Here is a 14,474-nt window from a genome sequence, read left to right on the forward strand (position 1 = left end):
CAGTTTATCTCCCTTCTCCATTAGCCAGCTAAGAACCTAGTACACATTATCTGTTCAATGAATTTCAGATGAATGAGAGAGATGGCATACATTACTTGTGAAATTTCATGCATATAAGATTATAGCCTAATAAATGTACTGTAAATAAATGAATGTAAAGAGTAATTATTTCTATTTTTTTATATTTTAAACAGCTTTGGTGGATCCAACAGCAAGCTCATGTGCTACCTACCATTCATTCTTTTCTTCATCTGTATGATATCATTCCTGATACACATCCCAGAGTCATTCCGAGAACAGCCCTCAATGCTGCTCTCCAATCAAACTAAATTGGCAAATGCAATAAAACCTAATTGCCAACTCTTAATAGTTTAATACCTAAGACAACCCCAAGTATGGTGTCAAAATAAATGAGTTACAGTTAAGAAGAGCCCAAGAAGATATAACTACAAATGTAAAATAGTATCCTGAATGAGATCCTAGAACAGAAAAAAACAAAACCAAAACCAAAAAGACATTAGATAAAAAGTAAGGAAATCTAAATAAAGCATAGACTTCAGTTAATAATATCATATCATTACTGGTGTATTAATTGTAATGAATATACCATGCAAATATAAGATATATTAATAAGAGAAACTGAATGTGGGTAATGGGAACTACTATCTTTGCAATAATATTGCAAGTCTAAAACCATTCTAAAATAAAAAGTTTATGTAAAAAGTTTGAAAGGAAAGAAAATATTTCTAAAAAAGGAAAATAATGAGTAGGCATGGATCTAGAAGCCTTAAGTCGATACTGCCACCATGGTATAAAAAAATGAATTTTTTTACCAATGGCTTTCATTTTGGTATTTATGTATGAGTTGGTTTCACCTACTTTTCCTGAACTTAAAAACAATGGATAAGACAAACTTGAAAATTGATTTTTAAAAAATATGTATTTTTTTGAGAAAGAGAGAGAGAAAGAGAGAATGAGCTCACAACCCATGAGATCATGACCTGAGCTGAAACCAATATTTAGATGCTTAACTGCCTGAGCCACAGGTGTCCCTGAAAATTGATTTTTAAAAGGAAATTTATTCAAGATGAGAGAAAGATTTAAGTAGTGGTAATCTGTAAAGAAAGTTGCATGATGAAAAAAAATCTATTTTTATGGGCTGTTTCCATTTCCTTATGTTTTGCTTGAGGAAAACGTGTGCACTCACCATTAGTCAGTGGCTAATACTACAATGGATAAAGTGTGGAACTGCATGATTACATTCTTTCACTTAGTTATTCTTCCAGTGATACCCAAATACCCATTACGTGCATACCAGGTGTCCCTGTTATTGAAGGATCTTGTCTTTTAATTGGGCACAACTATTCACTTGGCCAAAGCTAAATGAATTTTAGACATGCAGAAAGGAATAAGCAAGCTCAAACCACTCAGAGACAAAAAAAATTATGAAAACTTCAAATTCATTTTTAAAAATGAGCTACAAATGAAGAATAAAAGTTATTAATTTTATAATTTAAGTTCAAAGGTCTGTATTTACCAAGAATGACATATATAAAAAAGACACAGCAAGAAGGCTTCACCTTATTCATTAGCAACACTACAGATAGTGCTCCTTCATTATATGATCAGTATCTTTATCTGAACATGGAGGTTCTCCATCAGTCTTTCTAAAGGCCCAAGGGTGTAAATTGCACACAGACTCATGGCAGGCCTCTTCATAGGGAGATGCTGTAAAGTTTTGGTGAAGAGCCAAAACTTTGAGAAAAGCCTGTTTCTGCATTAGTCAGGGTCTTAACGGGAAATGCTGAGGGTTCATAGGTAAAGTGCTTCCCTTTAGCTCCTGACGTACAAGAAGCTTGGATGAGTCACAAAAACTTTTGATAAGCATCTGGCCATCTGGGTTCAGGTCCAAGCCATACTTCTGAAGTTCCTGAGATGAATCCATCCATGCTCATTATATTGAAAACAAGTATGGATAAAAGGCACATACCAAATTGTTGTAAGAAAATGTCTTGGCACCTATTGTCCATCATTAAAAAATAAGTGGGAAGCTCCTCTCTTTGGACAAGTGTGGACAGTGCATTTGGTCCATCCATCAAGTTCAAGCCAGGAATCTAAAGTGGTCCTTGTTCTTTCTATTTCAGAAAGAAAAAATAAGCCAAAAAAATTATAGGCCAGGCACCTGTCCTTTGACAACTGGATTTGAAAGTAGCTCTCTCTTCTTTACAGTGTGTCTACAAGAAAAAGGATGCATAGGATTGAACCTGACTTTCACCTTCTCTCTCACCTATGAGAGAGGATCGCCTTGCCTTGTTAGCATCATTAAACCATAGCCACAAATCCTTTTCCTGATGTCCTGAAACTATCTATTCATATCCAAGGAGACAACAATTGCAGTATTTTGCTAGTAGTCACAAGCAGGGATTTGGCATTCCCCTAGGCAAACAGGACAGGGAAAGGGGGTTGGCCTCTAGCCTACCAATATACGAATAAATATCACTACATGGGGGTAGAGACTTCCTCTGGAGCCGATTACTAATTCATCTAAAAGTGACTGCCATTGTCACCCAGAAAGAAAATGAAGTTCTTTTCTTCCATTTTCCTTCAGACATGATCCATATTTGACATCTGTGATCTCCTGTGTTTTAATTTTTATAAGCTCCTTGGTGCTGGCAGAAATGTTAATCCTCTAAAAAGAAAACTTCAGCTTTCTTATTCTTCCCAGGCACCTTAGTGAATAGTAATAAAACATCTTCTGAACACAGACACTCCTGTTTTTTGCACAGTCCCAATATCCCCAGCCTTGATATTTACCTCCAGTGTCATAGTGTACTCCAGGATGGGAAGGGAAAGGCGGTGGATGAGGAATAGGAAAAAAGAAGGAGAGGAGAAAAAGGTGGGGGAGATCAATATTCTGTGTGTTTCCACTGAGGAAAGAAGAGATAAGATGGTAAGCAAAAAAACATCTAAGATAGAATGTCATATATTTATACTTCTGTGAGAGGCTCTGGGGATACAGAAATGAATCAAATATTATCAATATCTTCCAGGAATTCACAGTCTAATGGAACGAAAAAATATGCAAACCAATGATCTCAACTCACTTCTGTAAGTGCTATGAGATGCCAGAGAAAGGTCTTAGCTTTTCCTGGAGGGTCTCAGGATAGATAGATTTCCTGGCAGAGCTGATGCCTAAACGAGATATCAAAAGTTGGCCAGGTGAGGCAGAGGAGAAGGGTATGAGAAAGACTTGCAAAAACAAAGAAAAATGTTTTTCAAAGTATAAAGAATTGGAGGAAGGGGAGAAAGGTCGCTCAATTAGACCAACCGACATAGACCCCAATTTTGTGTTAGAGAAGTTTCAATGAAAAACAACTGGATCAAATTATCTGCTTCATGGCACTGTGGAAAGGAGACGATAGGGAGGCAGACCTATGCCAGGATAAAGCAGAAAGGTGTGTGGGCTTGCACTGGGAGATTAAGCAACCTCCTAACTTGTGATATTAAGAGTGCTCTTCCCCTCTTCCACACAGTCGGTTTCAGTCTTGATACTGACATTCCTGCTTATAGTATTTCCCATAATTTTCTGGAAAGTTTGCTGAAGATTATGATTCTTGGACCCTACTTAATTAGAATGAAGTCTCCAGGAATATGAATTTTTTTTAAAATGCTCCCAAGATAATCCCATGCCCGTAAATATCCAAGAACCACCACCTACAATACTATTTAAGTCATTGCATTGAGAAATTAATATTTTATTTGGAAGACATATTGAATCCAAAGCCTCAGTTTGATTGGTTTCAGATGCCTAGAAATCAGGTGGAGCACCTTTAACTGTGCTGGGATAGGAGGCTGAGAGCAGCCAGGAGAAATCCAAAGACCATGTGTTGCAATGGGCGCAGTGTGAATGGGCTTGGGTCTACAGAGCAGCTAGTGTGCTGTAAAAGAGTAGAAGGATAGCAGGAGATCAATGAAGGAAAAGGAGAGGTCAAAAGAGGACATGATTCAAAGGTATAATCATCTTATGAGATGTAACAATTTGTAATATATTTCTTATCCATTATACCTCCCGGCACCACTAACCCAACAACATAGCCATTACTACCCACATTTTACACAGGAGGATAGGAAGAATCAGGCATTCTAAATGATATATCCTTGTCTTCATCCCTCCAGGAAAGCAATTACTAGAGTTTCAGAATACAGAAGAAAATCCATAATTTTTTCTACAAATCCCATCCATTTTCCATAACATCAATGGCCAATTTTCAACGGCCAATTTTCATATATATATATATATATATATATATATATATATATATATATATATATGAACTAGCTCTAACCATCTCTAACCATCTCAATTTGAGGATGTTGGCTGTTTGCATATTTCCATGATAATGATAATAATAATGATGATCATCACTATTATGGTAATAGCTACCATTTATTGAGTGTTAAAATTACTAGACCCAGTACAAGATATTTTAAAATACACAATCTAATTTAATTGTCACAACAACCTTGTGTCATAGGTCATTTTATTTGTATCTTAAAAATGAAGAAACAGATGCTCAGAGAAATGAAGAAAGAGACTCTCAGAGAAGCCAAGAGACTTGCCTCAGATTCACAGATGCTGAAAAAAGAGAGCTGTCACTGGAACATAGGTCTTCCTGATTTGAAAGCCTGTGTCCATAAACATGATGCCATTTTCCCTTTCCTTAGTTAGCTTCACTTCTGGGAAATCATGTCAAAGACTAGGTTAGGTTCAGGGAAACAGATATTTTTTCCCAGTTTCAGCTGTAAAATATGAAATATGTTGTTAATGAGAAGGGAGCAGCATAAGATAGAGAGTGGGAATAAATTACAGGCTGGTGGCTGCCTGAAATAGTGTTACAAATGAAGATATGTTCCTACCAATGCATGAATTTTATGAAGCCTAGCAATTTAGGATGGAGACAACCTTCCCATTGGCTGGAGGTGGCTCTGAGGGAAGGGAAGAGCAAAGTAGTAAATCCTCCAGGAGGCTAGCTGCCCTGTGTGAGATCTCACCACAGGCGGCCATATTTGTGTTCACATGTCATGAACAGGGGCCTTTTTTAAAAAGCTGATTGCCTAGGGTGATCAGGCACTGACAGTGGCTTGGGAGGGTGACAGCTATGCCTATCGGCTCTGGGCTAGCCCACCATTCTTGATTGCTGCATGGAGTAGATTTGATGATCAAAGTAATGCTGGTGAGAACACAAGTCAACATCCATGCCACTTGTTCATTCTGACTTTATCAGAAGAGCGATTAGGGGAGCAGCTCTGACTAGGGCTGTGGCGTGGGGTCAAGAGGGTCAGACACGAGGCTAGATGAGAGATGAAGTTAATTAGATAATCTGTGCACCACAAGAAGACCACTAGTTGCTTTCTCTGAGACTGGACCAATGTTTTTTTTTTTTTTTTTTTTTTTTCAATCTTGACTTGGGGGCCCTAACACATCCTTCTGATAAGCTGGTTTATTTCTGTTATCTCTACTAGTGCCTCCATTTAATAGTTGAGTAGTTTTTCTTTTTATTCTTGTAATCATGACTAACCACAGACTGGTAGAACTGCAGATGATTCTTAGTTCAGCTAGTCTAATAACTTTTTTCCTCCTTTCCTCCCTCCCTCCTTCCCTCCCTTCCTCCCTCCCTCCCTTCCTTCCTTCCTTCCTTCCTTCCTTCCTTCCTTCCTTCCTTTTTTTCTTCCTTTCTCTTTCTCTCTCTCTGTTTCTTTCTTTCCTTCTGTGGACAGAAAGGAAACAGAACTTATAGGTACCAATCTACTAGCAGTAGAGTGAGGATTAAAATGCAAATTCCCTGCCTCACGGTCTTTAGCACTGTAGGCAATTCAGTTCATTATTCCTCTTGTGGGTGCCAAAATCTATTTATTAGCAGATCCCAGTGACTTTTGAGTGTGACGTTCATGTTAGTGACAGACATGAAGCCATCACTGCAATCTGCAACCCAGGAAGAGTGGCAATGTGGCCTAGGGGATTCAGAGCCTCTATTCAACAGAGCCACAAGCACTCCTGCTTGAGCTGTTGTTGTTGTTTTACAACCAACATTAATACTCTTGGGGAATATTCGGTTGCCTGGAAACAGAAGCCCATCACTGAATTCATTAATATTTAGCCAGTATGCTTTTATGAGCTTCATTATATGATTTTTCTCCTTTGATCCTAATTAACAGGTAAATACCATCAAATGAAACATTCTCAGGGATTTATGGAGCTGAGTTTGAATTTCCAATTTTCTCTTTCCATTCCCAGTTTCCCTGTTTTTAGGTTGATATTTTTTCCTGCATTCTTATTTTTATTAAGAAACCAGATGACATAAGATATGTTCATTGAGAAAGAAAAGAAGTTCAGGTCAATATCGTTCAATTTGAGGTGGAAATGAAGGGTAAAATCCACCTATTTAAGAAAGATTTACATTTTATTCAACTCTATAGAAGCAGACCTAAAATTCTGTCCAGAGATGAAGCTAGATTGTATGATTTTGAATTAAACTCATGAACAGCACAAATGTGTTTTCAAATAGCTGGTTAAGGTAAAAGATGTATCAGGTGAAAACATGTAGCTAGAAAAGTGCTAACAATTCTTAGAAAACTGCTTTCAAAGGTTTACCGTTGAAGCTCTTTCTTCAAACTTTGGCTAAAAGTCATTCTTCACATTGTGCATCAAATTCTATCTCCCCCCAAAATATGTTGAATCCCAACCTCTGTTCCTATGAATGTGACTTTATCTGGAAATACGGTCTTTGCAGAGGTAGTCAAGATGAGATCCTCAATCTAACAGGACTAGCATCCTTCTAAGAAAGGACAAGACACATAAAGATTGAGGCACAAGGGAAAATGCCATGTGACAAAGAGGTAAGGTTGGGAGTGAGGGAATGATGCATTTACAAGCCAAGGAATGGTGACAATACCAGTAACTAAGAGAGAGGCACTGAACAGATTCTCCTGTATTGCATTCAGAGAAAGTTTGGCCCTGCCAGCATCCTGATTTCTGATTTGTAACCACCAGAACTGTAGAAGAATAAATGTCTGTATTTTGTTTGTTTTGTTTTGTTTGTTTGTTTGTTTTGATGTTTGTGGTAAACTACCATGGCAGCCCTAGGAAACCAATACAGATATATAATCACCTCTTTCAAGTGGGCTAAATTTGCTTTATTGATAAATACTGAAATTACCAAATCTTATGGAAGAATTTTAACAATGGGATCTATAACTAAATGTTCCGTTCAAATGCACAAAATAGAAGTATTGCCAGCTCTAAACAGACTTTTTCTAATAAATTTGATTAATTGAGGCTATACTAAATCTGTATCTTAGAAAGACTTAGTTTTTGTAAATATAATCCATAAAAAATAAAATAAATTGAAAATAAAGTATTTGGCAAAAATATGTCATATTAGATTTTTCATTGCTTTCTTTAAGATTTTTGATTGGAGACATGAATCATTAATTCACTCATTTATTTAATAATCCATTCATAAGTCATTCTTTAAGAATTTATTTATAATGTTTTATAGATGTTTTTTGTTCTTCTCATTTGTTCTCTCAACTGATTCACAAACCAGAATTATCAATATTTGACAGATATCCACAGCATCAAGATAGTCACATAATAGAGACTCGAGACATCATGTCAGTTACCAGAAACTTCTCTTTAGTTTTTAAACAAAATACCCTACTTATCCAGCTAATGTATTTCTATTACTGTCATATTAAATGGAGGACACCAGTTTCCTGAAAGGAAGAACTCTTGAGATAAAAACAAAAAGTCTTCACAACTTACAGGTAGTCTTATTTACTGAACTTGAAATGTAGAGCTACGAGAGTGCTCTATCACCTTTCCTGGAACACCTGGCTTTACACTTACTGATGTCGGAGATGAAATATTGCATGGATTAAGACAAAGGCTTGAATTCCTCATTCAAAATAAGCAGAAACTTTGTAAGAATGGGTCCTATAAATTGTTGGGCAAATATTTTCAAGTTAAAGAAATTTAAAGTTAAATTTTAAAGTAGAAGGCTTAAAGAAATCATTTATCTTTCTAAAAAAATAGATGAAAGTCAGACATCAGATGGTTAAGGTAAAAGATTATTGTCACCAATGTAAGGCAATAATAGAAGTGTAAGTAAGAAGTTATGTTATTAATAAAATTGCTAAGAATTCATCACAAAGAGATAATCATATATAGCAAGAGATGATATATGTACATATATATACAATGCTTCTCAAATACTTCTCAATAAATAACCACAAATGGAGGGACAAACTTGCCAGGTTTTGAGGACATAATCTGAAGCAATTGCTCCAAATGCATAATTTCTTCACCTTTTAATGCCAGTATTAATGAAAACACATTCTTTGTATGACATGCCAGTGATTATAAAAATATCCACTCTCATTTCCAGCCATGCAGCAGAGTCAATTATGGAGCAGCTTATGTGAAGTGGACATTACTACTAGCACTACCGCTACCTGGGTCTCCTCACTTTTGTGGGAAGTGAGAAGGTTATATTTTCACTTCTTAGCCTGCTGCAGTGGTCAAGACCAAGTGAAGTATATCACTCTTGAGTCAGGTAATGAAAATCCCCTTCATAATCTTCCAACCATTTTTTTCCCCTTGGATTGCGGGGGTGGAAATGGTGTATTCAGGTGATGAAGCCGCATGAACAGATTGGACCACTATGTCATTGAGCAGGAGGCCCTGGACAGGGCCCATCCTAGAGCAGACTGGACATTTCAGAAATAGACTATGTAATAAACCACCAAGATTGTGAGTTTATTTGCCATCACACCATAAGTCCAGCCTAACCTAACCAAGAAAACAGTCTATGTCTATCATTGGCTTCATTAGTCTCCTGACACACAGAAGACTAGTGGGAATGGGAGTCCTTTAATCATGTAGTTGGTTTCCTGAATATCCCAATTTATTAGGGCTCTATCAATATTCCATTTCATTTAACTCTGGTATATTTCAGAATGACCCCCTTGTACTTCTACACTTTTTAATCTTTTGAGGGAATAATTTCCCCATATAAGCCATTCTCAATAAAGGAAGGACTGGTGTTTTCTTTTACTACAAAGTAGAACTAGTAATTGGGCAAAACCACAATCCTGTGGACTAAAACAAGAGTTTCAATTAAATGGTTAGGGTTGTGTTCGGTTGTCATTGTGCCAAGTATTTGCCTCTTTTCTTTCAGACACCCACCCCACACCCCAGCCCCATTCTCTGCACTGTGCCACTGGGTGTTAGCAAGTAATTACTTTGTAGTCTCCTGATCTATATGGCTTTCTGTTGAGTTCTACCAAAGGGACACAGGGTTGGGGAATCAGAAGTCAAGGAAAAGAGAGATACTTCCTGCTTCTGGATCTGGCACTGTGGCAGTTGAGGTAGAGAAAACAGAAATAGAGTGATTTCAGACTCCAACATCCCATGGAGGGGCTGCATGTTTCACCTATTCCAGCCCTTGTGAGTAGAAGTGACAACAACGGTACAATTAGCAATGCATCCAGAGGTACAGTACCTTCCCATGTTCTCTCCAGAACATTAGCAGCTCTTAATCTTTAAATATTACTTCTTTTCATTTTACTCCTACAGTCTTCTGCCTATCCCCTTTTCACTCTTACGTGGCTTTCTACCCCACAGCAGCCAACTTTCTGAATTAAATCCTGTGTATTTGAAATCCCTAGGATGGTTGACAAGACCTCGAGGTTGTAATTACTTTAAAATTCTATTTGTATACTGAGTAAAGGAAAACCATTTTGATAGCCACATTTGAATCATGCTATAAAAATCAAAAAAAGTCTATATTCTAATGTTAGCTGAGACACACAACTATTCAGGGTCATTTGGTCTCACTAGCCTTTTCTGTAAAATGAATATAATATCGTCATACTATTAAAGTGTATTCATTATAATGTATTAGCTATTAATATTAAGTACTAAGTGAGATTAATAATGATTGTTAACATCTCTCAGGTGTTTGCAGTGTCAGTCATGGGCTCGTGCTTCTTCTTGGGACTGCTATGAAGTGGGTTTCATTGTTATACACATTTCATAGATAAAGAACCTCGACTTAAAGAGGATAAAAAATTTGCTCTAGTCAATGATTTAGTATGTTTGAAGCCAACACCCTCAACTTTGCATTCTGCATCTGATCCCCAAGTCAGCAACTTAATCACCATGAGACAACACCATCCTTATCGTATCAGAACTGCCAAATACCGTGCCTGCCACATGATAGTCATATACTAAATGGCAGACACTATTACTTACCATTAATAACACAGAGGTCACTTGGGCTGAAGGCAATTGACCATGCTCAACCAAGAATATCAGAGCTTAGATTAGGATGCCACCTTTGACTTGGCCTCCTGTTTCACCTCACATGGGGCCAACATGGCAGGTTCAATGTAATCTGGCAATGGTGTTGAGTCATAATGCCTGTACCCCAGGGGGAGCCAGAAGGGATTCACATTTCCTCTGTCCACATACTACAAATACAGAGGGACACAGAAGTTGAGCTGCTTGCTGATGTTAGACAATATGTCCACTTCTCCCTCATACTGTGAGCCAAGTTCATCAGTTGGAATAATGATTAAAATAACCAAATTTCTGAGCTGAATTAGCAAGATGACCTCATCCAGCAAAATAACGATGACTTTTAAAAGCAAAGTATCACTTTTTTAAACATTTCTCCTCAGATCATCTTAAATGACCTCCTCTCTGAGTCTTGCCTGAAAACTCTGCCTCTTTTTGTGTTTCGCCTTGAAGCACTTTGTGGTATGATGGATGGAGCATGCCATATAAAAATAAATTGGATAGTATTCCCTCCTATTATCTACGATTCCTTGATCATCCAACAGAGTTTTTAATAAACATTTGAATTATTTACAGTAATCTACAAAGGCATTTTAATAGTGCATGTGGTAGACGGAAGAGAGTGAAAAATGTCTTTGTTTTACTGTGATGGAGCCAATGAACCATGACACAAATGATCGCTTGCCTTATTTGTAATTATTCATGGTAAAGATCTTCATTCAGTGGCAGACATTTTCTGGCTCTGGGTCCTAGTGATTATGAGACCATGAGAATTATTTGCCACAGTCTCACTCGAGGACAAACTGAATTGCACGCAAAGTTTGGGATGGACTTCTGTGAAGCAAATGCAGAAACTGACAAACATTATTCCCTATCAGATCACTTTTAGCCTAGTCCCAGAGTAATAAGCTTTTAGCTTCTACCTTTCCAACCCATAAAAACATTACAATGTGGTCATTCTGCCTGCATAATTGATATTTGTGTTCAATTATTTTGAAAAAAAATTAGCCAGCTGCTTTGCACCCTATTATATAGTCTTACACCTGCCGATGGAGCCTAGTGTGGGTTAAGTCAATGGAGATGATCTGATGAGACCCGGTGCCTTTAAGCTAACTCAAACTGGACACTGACATGTAAATATTCCACGCTTGGCTAGCATCTATAGTTTCATTTACTTTGTTCTCCAGATAGCTTCCATGCTAGTCCATCTACTTCCTAGATTTTGACTTTACCTTCTGTTCTAAGCTGTGTCTACTCTCTGGAGTTTTCTTATAATGGATCACCTTCCTTTATTCAGGTTGATTTCCTCTATTCTCTAAGAATTTGGAGACCATCTTTCGCCTATCGACCCTTGTGCTAAATAAAGCCTCTAGTGATAGCCTCTTGGGATAAAATGGCCAGCAGCACCTTGGGAAAGGAAATTTAAAAAGCCAAAAAATCAGTGGCTCTCTACTGTGGGGCATCTGAGCATCACCAGAGACTTGTAAGCAAACCATGCTCAGGTTCATGCCCAGACTAAAGGAATGAGAATTTTTGGAGTTGAAGTCTAGGCACTGTGTTGCTTAGAGTTTCAGGATGACCTTAAAATTCGACTGGGGCTGAAAACTGAAGATTCAGATAATCTGAGATGTCACTTCCAATTAAGAAAAAAGAAAATACTAATCAGTTGTAGTTGATCTATATCTACACAGATTGAATCAATTGAAAATTGGTAATCAGACAAAAATTGTTGGTTGCATTGCCCATGCCCAAGTCTTTTCAGAAGCCAGCCCTAAACCTGGTAAATTTTAGTTATATGAGCCAATATATCTTATTTTTGCTTAAGCCAGCTCAGTTAGGGTTTCCACCCCCTAAAAGTTGTCCTTGTGAACAGGAAGGCAAAGAAGGGGATGTGTGGTTGTAAGAGGGAAAGTGAGTGTATATGTTCATGTGTGCTAGTGAGTATGTGAGGGAGTGTGTGGGAGATAAATTATCTAAATAAAGAAAACATTATAACACCATTGAGATGAAAGGGGGGGCATTGAAACCATTGTCTGAGGTGTTTTAACTTACAATAGCTGAGTCTTTCATTAAATTGCTATATTTTATGACCAAATAAATAAAACAGAGCATTTGTTTTATCATCATGTGGGTACTACGTATGTGGCAGGGGTGGGGGCAAAGGTGGGGGAGAGAGACAGAGACAGAGTAGGCAGGATTTGCAACAAAGTTTCTTTATCACAAATTTTTTTTCTCTCAAAGGACATTTTACCCCAGGGAGCCTGTTGTGATGGAATGACACATTTGAAATGCAAGGTTCACAACATTCAAACGTGCCATGAGAGGGTTCCCCTGGAGATGAACAAAGGAGAGGTACAGAAGGAAGCTTATAGGAGGAGTGACAGCCATGACCATGATCATAGACTATGAGTACTTATTTAAGGGGTACTGAAGAGCCAAACATATGGAAATAAGGTCAGGAAGAGACCTGTACCTCATGAATGGCAAGATCACAGGCACACACAATGAAGGGACTCTGGGAATCAGAATGAAACCTGGAAGACTTGGGTCTTCCCATTTGAACTTGGGTTTTGAAACTTTGAACTCCAGTTGACAATGTTGTTGCATAGCCTCTATAATTAGGAAAACTACAATGAGAAAGGAATCACAAGATCCTGACGGATATTTTTAGTACGTTTCTTTGTTTTCATCAGTGTTTAAAATTTTTATTTATAACTAATGTGTTTTTATGTGAGGAAAGTTAATCTACCTCCAACTGCAAATAGTACCCCCTGCATTTCCCGCATATTTTCAAGTAAAATAGCATGACATGTGTCACTGAAGCAGCATGAGAACAAGCATGTGACTATAAAGAAATAAATTTCATTTTAATTAAAAAATGATCCAGAGCCCTATTGTGTGGATTGAACTTGAAATAAAACCTGAAACAGGGGATCCCTGGGTGGCTCAGTGGTTTGGCGCCTGCCTTTGGCCCAGGGCGTGATCCTGGAGACCTGGGATCAAGTCCCACATAAGGGTCCCTGCATGAAGCCTGCTTCTCCCTCTGCCTGTGTCTCTGCCTCTCTCTCTCTCTCTCATTCTGTCTCTCATGAATAAATAAATAAAATCTTAAAAAAATACCTGAAACACATAATACATCGTTAACAAAGATTTATTGGATTTATCCCAGTCTTTTTACATATATGATTTAATTTGATCATTACAACAAGCCAATGAGATGTACAGATAAGGATAACTGAAGGTATTATGTTGTTCTGAATATAAAACCCATGTGTTTTCAATTATTTTAAATTTTCATGAGCACCTATGATGTGCTAAGTACATTATACATGCTTTATTAATTAATTATGTAAAATTCCCTATTAAGATTACCATTTTATTGCAGAAAGAAATGAAGCTCAGACAAAATAAAGAAGTTCACAGTTACAGAACAGCTACTTAAATCCAAATCTGTCTGACTCCCATTCTTTTTTTCTCACTGGATGGCAAATGGAAGTGAGAATCAGCATAGGGAAAGAGGCAAAGGAAGATGAAAGAGATAAGATGCATATTTAAAATTAGAAGTTGTAGAGGCACCTGGGTGGCTCAATTGGTTAAGCATCTGCTTTTAGCTCAGGTCATGACCCTGGGGTCCTGGGATTGAACCCCATGTCCATCTGGCTCTCTGCTCAACATGAAGTCTGCTTCCCCCTCTCCTGCTCCTCCTCCTCTCCCCACTGTTCATGCTCTTTATTTATTTACTAGAAAGAGAGAGAGAGAATGAAAGCCTTCAAAAAATAGAAGTTATACATTTATATCTATATCACACACTTCCAAGTAATACCCCTGGATGACTTTCTGCAACCAGGTGTAGCTCTTATTTTGAACTACAACTTAATGGTCACTCTAGGAAGTTTATAAAATATTCAGTCTACAGCAAGTGAAATGAAAAGCAAGTAGAAAAATAAGAAAATAATGCAAAATATTACAAACAAGATGAGTAAGACTATAGGTGCTTTTCCCTCTTTTATTTTATCTGTATATTCTCATTATTTGGTTGAAATTAGGGAGCATACGTGGCTTTGAGATAAAAAGAAAAATGTTGCTTAAAAGAATAAGGGAAAGATGCAAATCA

At 37.5% G+C, this 14,474-nt stretch overlaps 2 long non-coding RNA genes across 12 annotated transcripts in view; one reads left to right on the plus strand and one right to left on the minus strand.

The window, feature by feature from the left end:
* The window catches only part of LOC144297418 (uncharacterized), a 187,931-nt gene extending 177,493 nt beyond the window's left edge, over positions 1-10,438 (minus strand). For all 6 annotated transcript variants that reach the window (XR_013364488.1, XR_013364489.1, XR_013364490.1 and 3 more), the window contains exon 1: positions 10,316-10,438. This is a non-coding gene — a long non-coding RNA (uncharacterized LOC144297418). The remainder of the gene's footprint in view (positions 1-10,315) is intronic.
* LOC144297448 (uncharacterized) overlaps positions 1-14,474 on the plus strand; it is a 79,403-nt gene that overhangs the window by 56,106 nt on the left and 8,823 nt on the right. For 3 of the 6 annotated variants that reach the window (XR_013364500.1, XR_013364507.1, XR_013364515.1), the window contains one exon: positions 195-569. This is a non-coding gene — a long non-coding RNA (uncharacterized LOC144297448). Of the gene's footprint in view, positions 1-194; positions 570-8,447; positions 8,616-12,601; positions 13,201-14,474 lie in introns of those variants that run through there. The other 3 variants (XR_013364504.1, XR_013364509.1, XR_013364505.1) reach the window with 2 other exon arrangements.

This window comes from Canis aureus, chromosome 2, assembly GCF_053574225.1.
Source record: "Canis aureus isolate CA01 chromosome 2, VMU_Caureus_v.1.0, whole genome shotgun sequence".
Taxonomy (NCBI): Eukaryota; Metazoa; Chordata; class Mammalia; order Carnivora; family Canidae; genus Canis; species Canis aureus.